Here is a 17575-nt window from a genome sequence, read left to right as displayed (position 1 = left end):
ACCAGTTCTCTGAGTTCCAGATCCAATCTCCATTCACATTGCTACAAATAAACCTGTTAAACTTTTCTCCGTGTTCTCTGAGTGGTTTCTCTGCATGTGGGTCAGATTCCTTAAACCGATAATGACAATCTGAAATTATTGAAAATATGAAAACACTTAATTTCTAAATAAATGATTAGCAAGTCAGATATGTGGCGCGTAATGTTTCCTTCTTATTATAAGGTTTTTCCTGTGTAAATCGGTTACTTGATATTTAAGCACAAATTCCCAAATTTTATGCAGAGTTGGGACTACAAATCTGATATTTGCTACAACGGTACTGCTGCTGAAGCTCCTTGAAACGGTAATTAGCACATAGAACAATAGTGAAAAGTTCGGCATCCATTTTTGCCTCCTTTGTGTGTCAACTGTCACGGTAGCTAGGTGACAGAGAATACGCTGAGTGAGATGCAGTGACAGTAGCAGAAGGGTACGTACACCTGTTTGAATCCATAGCCAAACTCGTCCGGGCTCTTTATTCTCACGGCTCTCGAACGACCCAGTCGAGGTACATTGTGTCCTTGGGGACAGTTGCCGAAATCGAACACACCTTATATCTATTTTTGGTTGATATAGAATGACCAAGCAGGAAGCACTCTCTGCTATTCAGCTATAAGAGCTACACATAAGTCAGATGTTCAGTTTTCCTCAACTCCATCATGACATTTGTAGTAAAAGTGAAAGCCAAGGTGTAACCTCTGAAACTGAATATGTTAATTACAGCAGCATTTTGGGCAGTTTTATTAACTTATTTGGACATTTCAAAAACATTTTTTAACAATTTGTTTTAGATTAACTGGAGCAAAACTGAGCACACAATAGATTTTTTTGTGTGTCACACAGAGCAAAATTTCTGTTCTTGTACTAGAGAATTTGAAGAGGTGTGCTTATTTTTGTAATTGCAAAAGAAAAAAAATGTGCAACTACAAAATGTCTTTGCTTTTTCTCTTTACTCTCTTTACGAAACTTCAAATTCACACTTACAAATCAGAGATACTTTTGATTCAAAATGACCTTCATACAGAAGTGGTAGCAGGTTTTTCTATTGTTGATCTTTTTTATTCCATGTTCCCACCTTTGAAATCTGGCATTTTGTCCTGGGACTGAATAACAGAGGCTGCTGGAACACAATGTTTGGAAAAAATACTTCAGTCCGAAATAAATACCTTCAAACATCTCTAATGGCATGTTTCCTGTTTGAGCTGCCATGTGCTGATTGGCTTCCTTGTTCTAGGATGAGCTGCAAAGATACACAAGCTGTCGACTGCACAGGCGTGCGTATTATGTGAGTCAACATATCTAAAAATATTATCAGGGCAACAGTGGGATTAGAATAGGATTCAGCTTAGAATTGAAGGGTCTGTTAAATACAATCACATATATATAAGAAAAAAAAAAAAAAAAAAAAATATATATATATATATATATACACACACACATACATATTTTTATATAAGAGCGCATAAATTTCTGTAGCTCCAAAGAAGAGTGATAAGAACTACTAATCAAAGTGTTATTAGTGGTAATATTAAATCCATAATTGCATAGAGTCGCAGTGTTTTAATGAACCTTAAGTACAAAAGAAAATATACAACACATAAAATGTAGTTCTGTAAAAAAGAAACATTTGAACACATACCGTATGTTTGTGAGTGATAGTAAAAAGGAGGGAAACTCTGCACTATGGTCAACACCTTAGCATAATGGCTTCCTGTGAAGTAGAGTGAGGAGAATAATTACTACTCCAGTAATTTACAGTGCTATAAGGATTTATACAGCGACAGACTGGGAGTTATAACAAGAATTAAGTACTCTTTTCAAGACACAGCAACACTTCTATGAGATATGAAAAGGAAGATGAGCTACCTAAGCAGCTAAGACCCAGGCTATGTTTAGTTAGTCTAAAGAATACGCAAAGTAGGATGACCATTTTTTTGTTTTGTTTTAAGAGCTCATTCAAATTTCAATTGATTATTAACATTTACTGATGCATGATTATGAATACATCATGATGGTGTTTGAAAATGCTTCTAAACTTCACAATTTAGGCCTGTAAAACCAAATAAGAACAGGCTGAAATTTACTGTTGTCCTAATTTCTTTATTAGCTGTAGAATAATTGAGTAACATGACTTCAGCAGAATTTCTATAAACATGACCAGGTGTTCCTAACAGCACAGATAATCAATTTTCCTTTCTATTTAATATTTGTTGTAAGGATAGTGGGTAGATAATGAATAGAACATTGTGTACAGCTACAGGTATAGTCACATCATATATATTATTTTATAGGTGATAATATTCATCACTGTACTAAAACGAGGATCAATACTAAAATCAGGGAGCCTGCTTTAGGCTTCTTTAAGTGGGAGCCTGCATCAAACAACAGACAGTCCTTGGCTCTCCTTTACTCACATTGTCATCAACGGTTCCAGCAAAAATCCTTAATACATGTTACCGTATAATAAAAAAAAAAAAAAAAAAAAAAAACACAAGCAAATAAGACTGATAAATATTGTTGGATGTTTATCCCCCAAACATCACACCCCTCCCATCTTTGCACATTGATAGTTAATAATTTACACAATGTCTATGTCAAGTTTACTTTTTGATGGAAACAGCCTTTTTATGATCGGGTTTAAAATGGGGTTTTGTATGAAATACATTTTTTATTTATCTAAAAATTATCAATATTTTCTGTGTGTTTTCATTTCATGTATCTTGATATTTTACATTGAAATTGCATGGCAAGATGTGATGTGAAGCACGTCCATGTTAAATGGATCCGACCTACCAAACAACCAAAGTATTATGGTCAAGATTGATTTTCTGTATACTCAGAAACGTCTGGCATCCAGCTCAACTCAGACACCAAAGGCAACTCCAGGTAAGGTGAAAAGAAAAAAAAAGAAAAAAAAAAACATTGTTAAGTACCAGCGTGAGCCACAATAATGAGCAGAAGAGTGCTGTAGTTCTGTCTTTTTGCCAAAGGTGGCAGTTTCATTAAAAAACTCTTATTGCCTAGAACTCCCAGTCATTTTGACAGGTCTGAGATTTTGAAGTGAAAGAACTTTAAATAAATTAATCTTACATTTTTTAAATAAAATAAAAACCTAAAAAATAAATATGGTTAATTTTACCTTACCCACAGCCGTAATTTTGACAGCTCCATTAATTGCATTGTAAATTCTTCCTGCGTTGATCTAGGATCAGAACTGTTGCCTAGCAACAAACATCCTACCTAGAAAGCCTGAAATCTTTAGCTTATATACGGAAAAACGGAAAAAAACAGGCTTTAAAAATGCTTCAAAATAATGATGATTGCGATTCGGGTGGGGATTGAGAGCCCGATAATGACGACTATTAGGAAGCGGCCCAGATCTTGACAGCGAGTCTGAGGATGATCAACCACCCAGGCATAACCCAGACATATCAGTGACCCATCCCACGATAGACCAACTTTTGTTCAAGGTTTGGATAATGCAAATATATTATGATAAACTGTTATGTGAAATTATAATAACAAAGAGAAGTACAAATTATAAACTTTATATATACAATATCCACAATCAGATGAGGGTGACTCCGCTCAGACCCTAAGTCAATCCATCCTACTGCTCAACAGAAGCCCAGGAGAGGGCAAAGGATGGGACAGTGTGGACTAAGTTGGAGAACGGAGAAAACAGAGTTAGACGTCAGTCAGAATGTACTAACTGAGGCCGAGGGACCCACTTCATATGCAGAGAGGAAGATCCAGGATGCCCTGAGCACCTTTCCCTGTTTAATGGACCCTGATATACTGGCTCACATACGGGACTGCTCCGTCACAGAAGCCTGCAGGGTTTTGGGGGATGATTCGTGGGACATGAACATAGAGGAGCTCTATGCCTGATTGTCCACTGAGTGTTGCATCAACTTTTTAAAATAACGATGTTTCGAAACCATTTCCACACCATAATGCGTTTCCTGCGCTTTGATAAAAAAGAGACAAGAAGTGAACGCATCCAAATTTAAAAAAGATTTCTCTAATAGATGAGGTCTGGGAAGGGTTTATAAAAAAAAACAGCATATCCTGCTACAAACCTTAACCTGACATCACTGGGGATGAGCAGCTCCTTCCCATCAAGGCCTGATGCAGCTTTCTGGAGTATATGGTCAGTAAGCCATATAAATTTCCCATTAAAATTTGGCCTGCAGCGGATGTCAACACTAAATGATGTGCCTTATCTTAGCAGGGTTGAAACATACAGAAGGGGGACAGCGTTGTGCAGAAATTAGTGAAGCTTTTTGCAGGAAAAGGGAGAAATGTAATGACTGCAAACTTTTTTACTTTTTTAGAGAAAAAAGAAATGCTACACAACACTAAGATGCTAAAAAACAATGCTGTGCACTAACGGTCTATAAGTTCAAAGCACAGAAATATGCGTGCATTCTCAGCTCTGCCCACACCTTAGCCAGGACACTCAGCAGCCCAAAAGCTAAACCAGAGCCAGTGGGCGACTATACAACAATTGATCCAAACTGATGTGTTGGATCAGATGACTCGAAAGTATTCTGTAGGGTCTCCATTGCGAAGGTGGCCTGTGGCTGTCCTTTACGTTCCCCTCGACAAAGCAGTTAAAAACATTGGCTTTGTTCAGCAGCAGTTTGAACGTCCCGATCTAACGCAGAGATTTTATCCTTGAACTGGCAAAACAGTTGCGTGCCAACCACATGCTCTCCAGAGAGCCGCAAATTACCAACAACTCCTCCGCATAAGAGCCAGCTTCGCCGAGGCAAAGAAAACAGTTTCAAGTACATCATTGCGGCACACAAAAAATGCTCATATGACATATGTTATAAATGTGAAAAGGTGGTGTGTGGGAAATGTGCAGGGTGAATGCTTGTCACGTGGAAAAAAACAATTCAGTTTGTTTTTTTGTCCTGTAAATAGTTTTCTTTCCTCGATTTTTTCCATATTTACATTTTTAATATGTTTATTATTATTGCTTTAAAACTATGTTTTGTTCTCAAGCATAAACAACCATTCCATTTATTTTAAGCCAATCAATTTCTGTACATAAAATTGTAATTTCTAACTTAGAAACTGAGTAGTAAAAAAACCTTATTGAATTTACTGATTTATTTTCAACACAAATTTAGACTACAATAATAGAATATAATACAGCCTGTTTTATATACCACATAACTTTCTCCCATGACTCCTCTGGATCATTCAAATGGTCATTGGCAAACTTATGACGGGGCTTGACATGTACTGGTTGAAGCAGGGGAAACTACCGTACCAAGCATGATTTCGAACCATGAATTCATCAGTAACTCATCAGTAACCATGGAAACATGTTGGTCCCAGCTCTTTTCAGGTCATTGACCAGCTCTTGTGTAGTTCTGGGCTGATTTCTCACCTTTCTTAGGTTCATTGAGACCCCACGAAGTGAGATCTTGCAGTCTGAGGGAGATTGACAGTCATGTTTAGCTTCTGCCATTTTCTAATGATTGCTCCAACAATGGACCTTTTTCCAACTAACTGCTTGGCAATTTCTCCACAGCCCTTTCCAGCCTTGTGGAGGTGTACAATTTTGTCTCTAGTGTCTTTGGGGAGCTCTTTGGTCCTGGCCATGTTGTTAGTGTGATTCTTACAGATTGTATGGGGTGGAGAGGTGTCTTTATGCAGCTAACAACCTCAATCAGGTGCATCTAATTTAGGATAATAAATGGAGTGGAGGTGGACATCTGAAGGCAGACTAACAGGTCTTTGAGGTTGAGAATTCCAGCTGATAGACAGGTCTTCAAATACTCATTTGCAGTTGTATCATAAAAAATAACTAGTTTAAAAAAAAATCATATATTGCGATTTCTGGATTTATCTACTTTTTAGATTATGTCCAATACACCTTTTTCTAAGTGGGAAAACTTCCAAAATAGCAGGGTGTTCAAAGAGTTATTTCCCCTCACTGCAATCCCAAAGGAACGCTTATCAGGTTGAAGTCAGGACTCTGTGCAAACTTTCCCGATAGTTTGGAGCATGGAATTGTCCAAAATGTCTCCGTAGGCTGAATAGTTCAGAGTTCCTTTCACTGGAACTAGGTGACTAAGCCGAGCTTCTGAAAAACAACCCCACACTAGAATCCCTCCTCCATCAAACTTTGCAATTGTCCCCATATACTCAAGTATGTTGTCCTGGCAACTGCCAAATCCAGAATCATCCATCAGATTTCCAGAAGGAGAAGTGTTTTTTTTTTTTTTTTTTTTAAACTTTAGCGAAGACATGTCCACTGCTCTGGAGTCCAGTGATGGCGTGCTTTACACCACTGACCATTGCACTATGGCTCTGATGTAAATAATCAACCATGGATTCCCATTCCATGAATCTTCTCTCCACTGTTCTATGTGTAGTGATTGACTCTGTAGTCGGCCACCTCTTCGTGCTATGTGCTACAGCATCTGCTTGCCTTGCTCTGTCAGTTTACGTAGCCTACCACTTTGTGGCAGAGTGGCTGTTGTTCCTAAACAATTCAATTTTCTTATAATACAGCTGACAGTTGACTTTGGAATATTTAGGAGAAAGCAAATTTCACAACAGGTGGCATCTTATCAGAGTTATTAGAATTCATTGAGCTCCTGAGGGTGATCCATTGTTTCACTAATGTTAGTAAAAACAGTCTGCATGCCTAGATGCTGGATTTGGTACACCTCTGGCCCTGGGAGTAAATGAAACACCTGATTCCAATAATTTGGATGAATGAGCAAATGATTTTGGCATTATAGTGTATTCATACAGTTCCCAACATTATTTTGACTTTCAAAGACTAATACACAGGCCAGAATAAAGTGTTTATATGCATATTTCTTTTTAGTAGCATTGTTACAAAGTAATTGAAAAAATGAAAAATGAGTCAGTGCTCTGACAAAAATTATACGAACTCCACAGTTAGTGTAACCCCCAAATCTCCCAATTTCAATAAAACGGAATGGAATAGCTGTTAAATTCTGAAATTCCTTTCATTTCAAAACTCTATTTTATGGCTCAATTTTTGGACCCATTAAATATAATGGCATAGCTTGTAAAATAGACTAATTTATCTGATTGGTTAACCTGCCCGTGCAGTCAACTCATGCTGACTTATATAAAGGCCAAGTCAGAATGAATAAATTAATAATAATAAAAGATATTTATGTAATAATAAATAAACATTTCTATATGCTTTTCAAAATATAATTATTGACATATTTTTACATCCATCCATCCATCAATCTTCTACAGCTTATTTCATCAGGGCTGTGGTGTGGCCAGGGCCTGTCTCTGGCAGTCTATGAGTGAGAGGTGGGGTACACCCTGGACAGGTAGCCAGTCTGTTGCACATTTTATTGTGATTATTTGTTAATGTATTTATTGTATTATAAGACTTTTAGCTTGCAAGAGTTGTAGCCCTTTACTGATACGCCTTTTTTGAGAAAGCCATCTTTCTTGAGGTCTTGCTATTGCATAGCAAGACCTCAAATAATCTTTGGCGCATTTTAATTCACTGAGAAAAAGAGATAAGGGGTTTAATGTGCTTTTACTAATCTTATAGTGTGATTATGGCTCGGGGATGCAACTGATGCAGGATCAGCCATTTGTGCAAAGCTTTGTACCATTGTTTGCTCCACAATGCCTGGCAGTGTATGTGTCATTCAGCAGAGATGCTAAGAAATATCCACCCCACTTGTGGTTACAACAGCAATACGTGCAGCTGATGGTATTGTATTGCAGGTGTGCACTCTTTCATTTGTAATGCAGAAAAAAGGATCATGTATCTGGAGTTGGAGTTGTTATCTCAGATATGGATGCTGACAGCTAACACAGGCTCCGTATGCTTCCTAACCCACATTGCTCTTTCAGCTGTTGTTTTCTAGCTCTGTGTTCTTGTTTTATTTCTCTGACTGCCTTTATACCCCAGAACCTACTACCTGCAGTCTTTTATTTCATTTTTCCCTTCTCTTTCCTGTAAATCCCTCCACCAGCCTTCTTGTCATCCTTTCCAACCACTTATCTCCCACTCCTTCCACACTTCACTTTGGCTTCATTTTATCCCCTTTCTCACCTTTCATCCTAATTCAATACCTTTCACTTTTTTTATTCCCTTTATCATCCTCTCCCCTACACTTTTATCCTCTCGTCCATCTTTTTCTTACATTATCAGTCCAGCTTCGAGAGCCACATGCACTCCCTCATTCCCTGATCTTGAGAAGATAGCTGATCCCACTGATGCTATTTTAAGACTGTCATGCATACTCTCCCTTCTTGTCCCTACCTTGGAGAGCTGGCAGCCACAAAGAGAGACATGAAACGCACATTCTTCCTTCACAAGCAGTCCTTCTCGTTCAGACTTAGACTTTGAAATCTGTATAATTAACCATATTGTCTAGGGGTAGGCTAGCCTGGCAGCAGATTGCTCTCCATATGCCAATACTAAATAGATGATTTAATGGTCTTAAAGTTTAGTCTGAGTGCTTGGAAAAGGTAAAAATCATGTCTTTGAAAAATGAAAAAAAGCCCATTGTGAATTTCATGTCATTCAGTCCTGGGAAAAGGTCATCCTAATTCCTAATTCCATTCTCATTTCCTGTAAATTATTATCGTCTGTAGTCCCAGGGGGCAACACTGGAAAAAAATAATTACAAATGTAATAAGGCATCATCTGCTTGAACATTGAAATGTCTTAGAATTATTCATTTTTAATGAAGATTTGGGCATGGTGACATTTTAATGTAACTGAAGATAGAGGCCTTTCCAAGGCCAATCTTCAGAATAGGAAAACAGATATGTATAAAAACAACATGTCTGCAGAATGGAAATCATAAAATGCACATTGTTTGTAAAAAAATAAAAAAATGCAGTATTGTCTCTTTTTTACCATTAAAACTTGGCATGTAAACGTCTTTTAAACAGTTGTGAATGTATGGCTTCTACAGAACTGAGATCACAATTTTCTTCTTTTTTTCCCTAATTATTGTATCAATCGTGGAATCGTACAAAAGTTTTTGTAAATAATAGAAAAGTAAATTGATTTACCAGTACATCTATTTTTAGCCTGGTAAAAGTAAGCTAACTTCCACAACTATTTTGTACAAATAGACTAAGGGCCTAATTTTTAGAAGGTTTTCATGTCTTAAAAGAAGTGCAAACTTACCCATAGCAGATCTATAAAGAAGATGCAATGAGATTTGTGTTTACCATTCAGCAACAACCATGTGCAAACCTTTTTTTGTGTGTGTTCCCTCATCAATATGCAGATCATAATTAAATTTTATTAATAAAAAAAATTTATTTTATCCCCAAAAGTTCCCCAAATTTATCCTCAAAGGTTTTGCTACAGCCCATCCTCCGCCAGTTGTTACCAAACTGTGCCAGTCCATGGATGGAGGAAATTTAAATTTTTAGCACCTGCAAAGGGAATCTATAACTCAACTACAGATGCATATTTGTGTCTTTTTTATTACTCTTGAAAGTAAGGAACAAATTGACACAAATTTTTGGGGTCATTATGGCCACAGAGGAGGTATTGGTACAATGAAAGAGGAGGGAGAGTTATTCTAAATATATGTTTGTAGTCTGTCAGAAATAAAAAATTCTAGAAAAATATGGATACAGAAAAAACAATTATACAGACAGGCATATATTAATGAAGTAGGACAGCAGACAGTCTTTATACAATTAAACCAGAAGGAACAAAATTACTGAAATTAAATATTGTGACATGCACATAAAAAAAAGAATATCCAAAGAGCCTGTAAAGAGAAAGAGATGGGAGCAGTAAAATTCTGTATTTCTTTTTATGGTTGTTTTTTACACCTTTGTTATGCTACATTGTTTGTAGCACTTTCAGATAGACTACGAGAACTATAGATATTTAGCCCTGTCATGATTGTTGCTACATGGCTTTGTTTTGAACATCACTTTCAAACTGCCTGTAGAACATGCATTCTTCTTAATTTCATTAAGTGTAACTAAATTGGTCTGCTCAATATTTTCGCAACAATCTATGTAGATCATCCTCAACATGGTCATTTATTGCACTTACAAAAATAAATAAAAAATTAACTTGCAATTTAGCTCCTCTTGTTAGAAATGTTAAAGATTAAATCTCAATGTAGTCTCTTGAAAAGGTTTATGCAGGGTTGGTGCCTCCGGGCACGTTGCTGCCCTGCTCAGGACACTGGCTTTTGACATATCATGGGCATTACGCTGCTGTGCGTTATGCATAACTTAGGCTATCGTTGGACATAGGTTCTGAACTTGTTATGAATACTCTATGTATACTCCAAAAATTGAAAAAAATACATAGAAAGTTCAGTGTATGTGAGCGTTTTAGAAGATTCTGGGTTGTTCGCATGTGCTGGCTAAATCTTCAAGGTGTGATAGCGTCATAGGCTTTTGTCATAATGCAATCCCATCTTAAGACTGCATAAAAACCTGAAAAAGTTGCCATAGTAATTTCTTTGAGACAACTTCTCTCTATAGCGCCACTATAAATTTCACCATGCATGTCCGCCCCTCAGCTGACCCGGTGTGCATACCTAAACTTCTCTGGTGAAATCATGGTGCTTCATTATTTTTGTGGTGTTTAATATTTCTGAATAGGCTGAACATGAGGGCAATTCCTGTTAGCAGGAGTTGTAGGTTTTCCATGATATGCAAGAACGTCTTTAGCTTTGTCATATTTTGAAAGAAGAGCATCCACACCGGCTAAAACATTACGCGCTGTCACGAGACATTCTGCAAAACTTGAATTTACAAATCCTTATATGGTTCTCTAGCCTGGGTGCCAGTCCGAACTTAGTCCCGCCCACAACATTTGAGGTCGGGAAGTTCGGTCTGGCATTGCTCCATAGTAGCTCGAGTATGCTCGCACAATATCTGGCGGGCCAATCAAATTGTCAGGGCGGGCTTTATACGATGATGGACAGATGATCAACAGTAACGTAATCAACCACGTGACCAAAGTGCGCATGGGAGACAACAACAATGGCTGCCGCTGGAGAGTTGAGGTGTGTAGATTCTGCTATTAGGTCTGTTCTAGAAGATATCGACAGCAAATTGATTTTTAAAGAGGAACAGAGAAACACGATCAAGGCTCATCTTCTTATTCTAGGCGTGCAACTGCACGCTTTGATTTTTGTTGACAACAACTATGCGTCGCTTAACATACGTCACGCACTCCGTTGCTCTTATTGGTTGTAGGTCTATCCAATTGAGTGCAGAGGCATTTTTTTTCCCTGGTTCGTTCGAAACACGCCCCATAATCACAGCTCTATGGAGCAGTATCAGACTCAAATTCTGACTAGAATTGAGTAGGACTACGTCAGGCTAATGGTTCTCACCTTTGGACTTCTTTTTTAGTTTCTTTTGAAGTTATCAGTTATTTATGCCATTCTGTTTTCTTGGTCAGTGGTTTCAGTTTGTTTGCTTGTGATATTTAAGCAGAGTTGTTTTTTGTGTTGCTTTCTAGCCCTCTTGTGCCACTCTCTTTTCCCCTAGTTCAGGGGTGGTTAATTCCAGTTCCTGGGAGCAAGTATCCTGCAACTTTTAGATCCATCCTTGGTCCACCACACCTGATCAAATAGCTGAGTTACCTCCTCAGTATGCAGTCAGTTCCTCTAGAGTCCAATAATTATCTAATTATTTGATTCAGGTGTGTTGAACCAAAGGCACATCTAAAACTTGCAGAATACCAGCCCTCAGGAAGTGGAATTGCCCACCCCTCCCCTATTTTCTATTTGCTACTATCCATACCTGCTCCCTGTTAGCTGATTACTCCAGTCTTTGTTCTGTCTCCTATACATACACCTTCTGTGCAGTTCTTTAGTGCTGGTTTCTCATTGTTACTTTGCTTGTTAAGTGCATTATTGATAATCTTGTATTGATATTAACTCAAATTTTTATAACTTTCTGTATAATACAGGGCTCATAAAAATCTCTTTGTCCTATTTTTAACTAAGATGATCTGTTTTTCATCTTTTAGAAAAATAGTGGTATCAGTGAGCTGATCAGTGGATAACCACATACTGTACATTCAATTGCTCCATATCTTGGCCATTCTTATGAAAAACAGCCAATAACTCTGCAGCTAAAATAAATAATAAAGAGGAGCAGAAGCAACCCTGTCTGATTCCCCGTTGCACTTAAAATCTTCTGCCTGATCCTTGAGAAAGTCGGAGACTGAACTATTGATATCCTTATACATTAAATTAATCCCTTTTAGAAACCTTTCACCAATGCCAAAATACTCTATTTAATTCTAAAGTTTGCTCTATAGAGTCAAAAGCTTTATGTAAATCTAACTATAAAGTTAAATTTTATTTACAATAAACAGAATATATCGGTCCCAAATAAGTTTTCAGCTGATCAGAGAGGATAAAGGTGAATGATTTGTAATCTACATTCAATAGTTATTGGCCTTAGATTATCAGTATATCTTCTATCATTTCCTAGTTTGTTCAATAATGTAATGACTCCTTAATTCATAGATGGCATTAAATAATAACTGTTAAAATATTCTTTTAAGGCTGTGAACAATAATTATTGTTTTACAGCAACATTTCATTCTTCTATCTGTACTTCAGAGTCACATAATGCTTTAAATGTGAAGTCAATTTTAGGAATGCTGTGTTTAATGCTTTCCAAAAAGGATATTGAAGCTGTGATGAGAGTTGACTGTGTTCACAGTGAGAGCTCTCTGATTTCTCTGTCTCAGATTCCAAAGAGACACAAAAGTTGAGAAACTCTGAGAATGATATTAGAGCTTGTTGAGATATTTTCTACAACTTGAAAGGATTGCTTGAGAGCTCTTCCTTTGCTCTGTTGGAGCATGAACTGAAACTGGGATGAGAGTTGACTGAGTTCATAGCGAGAGCTCTCTGATTTATCTGCATGGGATCACAAGGAGACCCGAAAGTAGAGAAAGTCTGAGAATTTTATTTGAGCTTGTTGAGATTAGAGATTTAGTCCTTATTGCTCCAGAGAAAAAACTGAGACGCATGAGGAATAAACATTAGTCTCATTTTGTGTCACACATATCTTATAGTTGTCAAGGAGAAATACATGAGACATTTTGGAGATGTCATTTCAGATTTAACCTGGTAAACGACTCCTTTGCATCATCTGTATAAATCAAAAATCCTTAGCAGAAAAAAAATAAAATTGAAAAATTATGAAAAATCTCTAGCTTGGTCAGACATTTCCTCAAGCAAATCATGAAGTATAATAGCAGTCTATCTTTTGCCCTGTTTTGCCCAGTTGGGAGGAAATCTGCTGTTTTCTTTTCCTCTTTTTCCTACCCTATTTTCCTGTCATTCTAATAATAGAACTTCATTAGTTTCCTACAGTTGCTGTCAGTTTAGTGTTAGACTGATGAGTTTGTTGTATGATTCTGACACAACAGTACTGCAGCAGTAAATCACGCAGTTACTGTCATATTGAGCTTGCACGGTGTGATTTGGTTTTGCGCTGAAAGATTTTTGAATTGCTTAGTATAGTTTATCTGGGAGTTTGGACATCTTAACCTTTTGCATCCTCCCCAGGGAGCTTGTCGGATGGTCTTTGTCCTGACCTTTTTGCACAATTGCAGTCGTGCAGTTGCAATCCTAAACAAACAAACAAACAAACAAAATGTTTGTTTTATTGTTTAGGATTTGCTCTGAAGTTAGCAAAGGGGAGGTTTGTACCTTCTTGTAGCCATTCTTTACTATGAAGTTCAGCTGACATCTACCTATCCTTAATTGACTTTTTCTTGCTTTAAAGTTTTTTTGACAAGCCAAGAGAATAGAGCTTCCATTTCCCATCATATTTATATCACAGGGTAACAGAATGTCATTGATTACTACTTTAATTGTAACTTAAAAGGTAAAGGTTTAAAAAATACATAGTGATCGTTTCAATTTGAATAGTTAGTGCTGGCGAAAACTTTGCCACTTGTGACTTTGCAATAAAAAAACATTCCTTTATGTGCTCTAATTGAATCGTGGACTTTTTTTCTGAAATGATTTTTCCATCATTATTAAATAGATTTTAATCATCAAATGAATATTCATTATGGACAAAAGAAGCATTACTCATTAGTAGCAGTATAGTTCATCTTCTTTATTGGATTTACTCATACATTTCAAAATGACAGCTTGTTTATCTAAAGACTTGCAAATGAATAGTACTGTCTCTAAAGGCAGCCATAGAAACAGAATGTTACACCTAGAATACAGAGCAACTCTCAGCACGAATGTCAGACTCTTTGAATATATGTTTTACCATAGTAAATGACTCTCCTCCACAGAATACAAAGGAAAAACAATTGAGAGTTTTGTATTGCTACAGTAAGTGAATAGTGTTCTGCAGTTTCATGATGATTTGTAACAAGTTTTCCATTAACTTGCAATGAGAGTTGCTTTGTTTTGCAGGGGTTTGGTGATGTTGCAGAATCGTTTTATTCATTAAGAACTTCATACACCAGTGGAGAAACAATAACAATCAACACATTTGTGCTTATCTTTTTTTTTTTTTTCTATTTTCTCTTTTTTGTCAAATATTTCTTTGTCACATACTCTTTTCACAAGACTAATTGAAATCTTTCATAAGTTTATAACACATGCTCACAATGTTTTGTTGCTTTTTTTTTTCTTTTTGTAAATGTGTGTAACATCAACATACATCAAAACTAGCCCCTTTGCTTTCAACACTCGACTCCACGTCTGCCATGGCGGTGTCGGAATATTGTGACTTTCTGTTGTGGCTGGCAGGCTTTTCAAAGGCAGCAGAAAATAACGAAGGTTGCAGTCATGTGATGGGGTTTCATGTAAAGTATTTACCATCATTTTAGGGAGAGGAAATCGGTCCGAGAAATAAAACGGAGCACTGCAAAATAACAAAAACAGACAACTTTACATTGGTTTAGACTTTCTTCGTTTTCATACATCACAAGTTTCCTAAGACATAATTTGCACACATCATTTTACTAATTCGCACAAATATGTATGACTTCAGGTAAAAAGAACCACATATCACATGCTCTCAAAATGTTTTGGGGTTGTGCTGGACATGGAAGGTGATCGATATATGTTCGCTTTCAAATACTTTCCTGTTTGCTTGTTGTACTTTTTTTCTATACATTGTGCAAAAACAGCTGTAGACAACTCTAAAAGGCCACCAGGTGTCAAACGTTTTATGCTTCCATTTCTACTCATTCAACTGTTGGGTAAGGACATTAAATTTCATCTGCATGGATGAACTATTTTGTAGAACAGATGCATCAGGCAACGACAGAAGAAAACAAAGCACACATCCGAGCAGCTTATCCCTGGTGAAAGATTTGCCGCTATGAGCTCTACTAAAAAACTACAGTAAAAGAAACCTTATGGCGCCTTGCAAAACTATTAGTTTTCCTTGAAGTCTTTAACATACCTTTATCGGGTAACAACTGCAAGCATGAATATATTGTGGAGATATGTTCTGTAAAAAATAAGAAAGTGTGCTTTAATGAAATTATAATTTTTTTTGGACAAACTGGCACTCAGTTAGACTCAACGGGGCATGTCTACTGACATTACTTTTTGTCCAAACTACTTTTAGATTTAGTTTTATTCCAACGTTACTGCCGATAACCGAATTTCATGTTAGACATTGTGTTTACAGAGTATTAGTTTTCTACCACCCAATTTTGCTTTAGGTGCATTGTCATCTCATCTAACCAGTGCACCATCCTACTTGTAGCTGCTGTGTCCTCTACATCACCTGAGGCAAGCAGAACTCTTGAGTTTTTTCAACCTCTCTTTTTTTCAGGGTCTCTCTAGTAAAGGTCACATTTATTGAGTACACAAAAAAAATGTCCTGCCAAAAAATTCTCAGATCCCAACTGAGCTGCAAATCTCCTTTTCTCTAGAGCAGTCATGTGCCTCTTTGCTGTTTCTACCATTAGGCATCTGATTTTAGGTTGACTATGGCTTGGTAGGGTTGTTGTGCTATACTCTCCATTTTTAGATACAGCAACAGGATGAACAAAGCTTTACGTTCAAAAATTGGGTTATTGCTTTATAACTAGGCTTTGCTGACCTAACTCATTTTATGTGCTCAAGGTAATGCTGTAAATGGATTAAAGGAAAAATCCGGTCTTGTTCAGAATTCAAACTTCTGTACGTATTTTAAATATAAAATTATTACATACTGTTCAATAAACTTAGTATTTTTAATTAAGAGTAATTTTCATTTGAGTGTGCTTTACTGGAGACCTCCATGTTTGTCAAACAGCACTATTGCCACCTACCGGTTTGTCAAGTCACAGTGCGGTATCGGTTATTGAGCAAGTCCCTATGCTGTATCTGGTGTTAGTCACTACGCAATAACTTGAAAACATTCTTCTTTGAAATGTTGGCTACATATGACTTGTCTTTCTCTGGGCAGAAGTTTGATGGCAAATCCACCCTCTTCAAGTTGGCAATCCAACAATGAAACCATGGCAGTTTGCTTACAATGCAAATTGTAGTTGACAATAAAGTAATTGATTGAATGATTCATTGAGAAATGTTCTTTGAACTGAAGAAAGCCTGCCAATGATAAATTGTGAAATATATTCAATATGTTTTCTTTCCATCACTGTTCTGGTTGCATTCTCTTTTGAATTTAGAGTTTTGATTTAACATCTTGTCAGTTATCATCCACATTAGTTAGATAGGGTATCCTTATTGAAATATCCTGGTCACATTTCACTGTTAGTGTGGAGCTTGGATTAAAAAGGAAAGCAAGATAAAAACTAATGATCAATTTTAATACTGTTGCCCAACAAATAGCTACAAATTATTTAACTTTACCTATATGTTATTTTTAGTTCCCTGTCAATGCCAAGCACAGAATATTTTAACAAAGACTGTTTTAGATTATTGATCGACTTGTGGATCTCTGAGAGCAACATAACAGCAGTGACTGTATGCTGTGAATCTGTATGTTCTACATTATATACAAAGAATAACACATTGCTTTGCTTTGATATCATTGATTTTTAGCATAGTTAACAGTTTTTAAGAAAAAATATAAATTTCATTAAATTATAAATCTGTAGAAACAGAAAACTAACTCTTGTCAGAGGTTCTGTTATAGCTCACATTTCACTGCAAAAAATGGAAATCTAAATAAGTCATTTTCGCTCAAATATGTGCATTTTTTCTTGAATTGAGGAGGTAATTGAGACACTGCCATTTGAAGAAAGACAATTTACATTTAAAATAAGAAAAAAACTATTGCTTTTTCTTATTTTAAGTGAATATTATCTAATTATCTTATTTTAGGAGTAAAAATACTCATTCCATTGGCAGATCATCTTATTTGACTGCTCAAATTAAGGGTAAATACACTTAATTTAATAGGAGGATAGGAGGAAAAGCGTGCCTTTGCTTCTACTGTACAACATAATGCAACACCGTTCCTGAATCTTTAAATAAATTTAAGCTGATTAATAGATGTTAGCAAATTTAGTTCTTAATAAACTCCCATGGAAAGTTTATTTTCTGGACAT

Source organism: Cyprinodon variegatus, unplaced genomic scaffold (assembly GCF_000732505.1).
Source record: "Cyprinodon variegatus isolate N-32 unplaced genomic scaffold, C_variegatus-1.0 Scaffold478, whole genome shotgun sequence".
Classification (NCBI taxonomy): domain Eukaryota; kingdom Metazoa; phylum Chordata; class Actinopteri; order Cyprinodontiformes; family Cyprinodontidae; genus Cyprinodon; species Cyprinodon variegatus.
Note: the sequence above shows the minus strand (reverse complement) of the source record.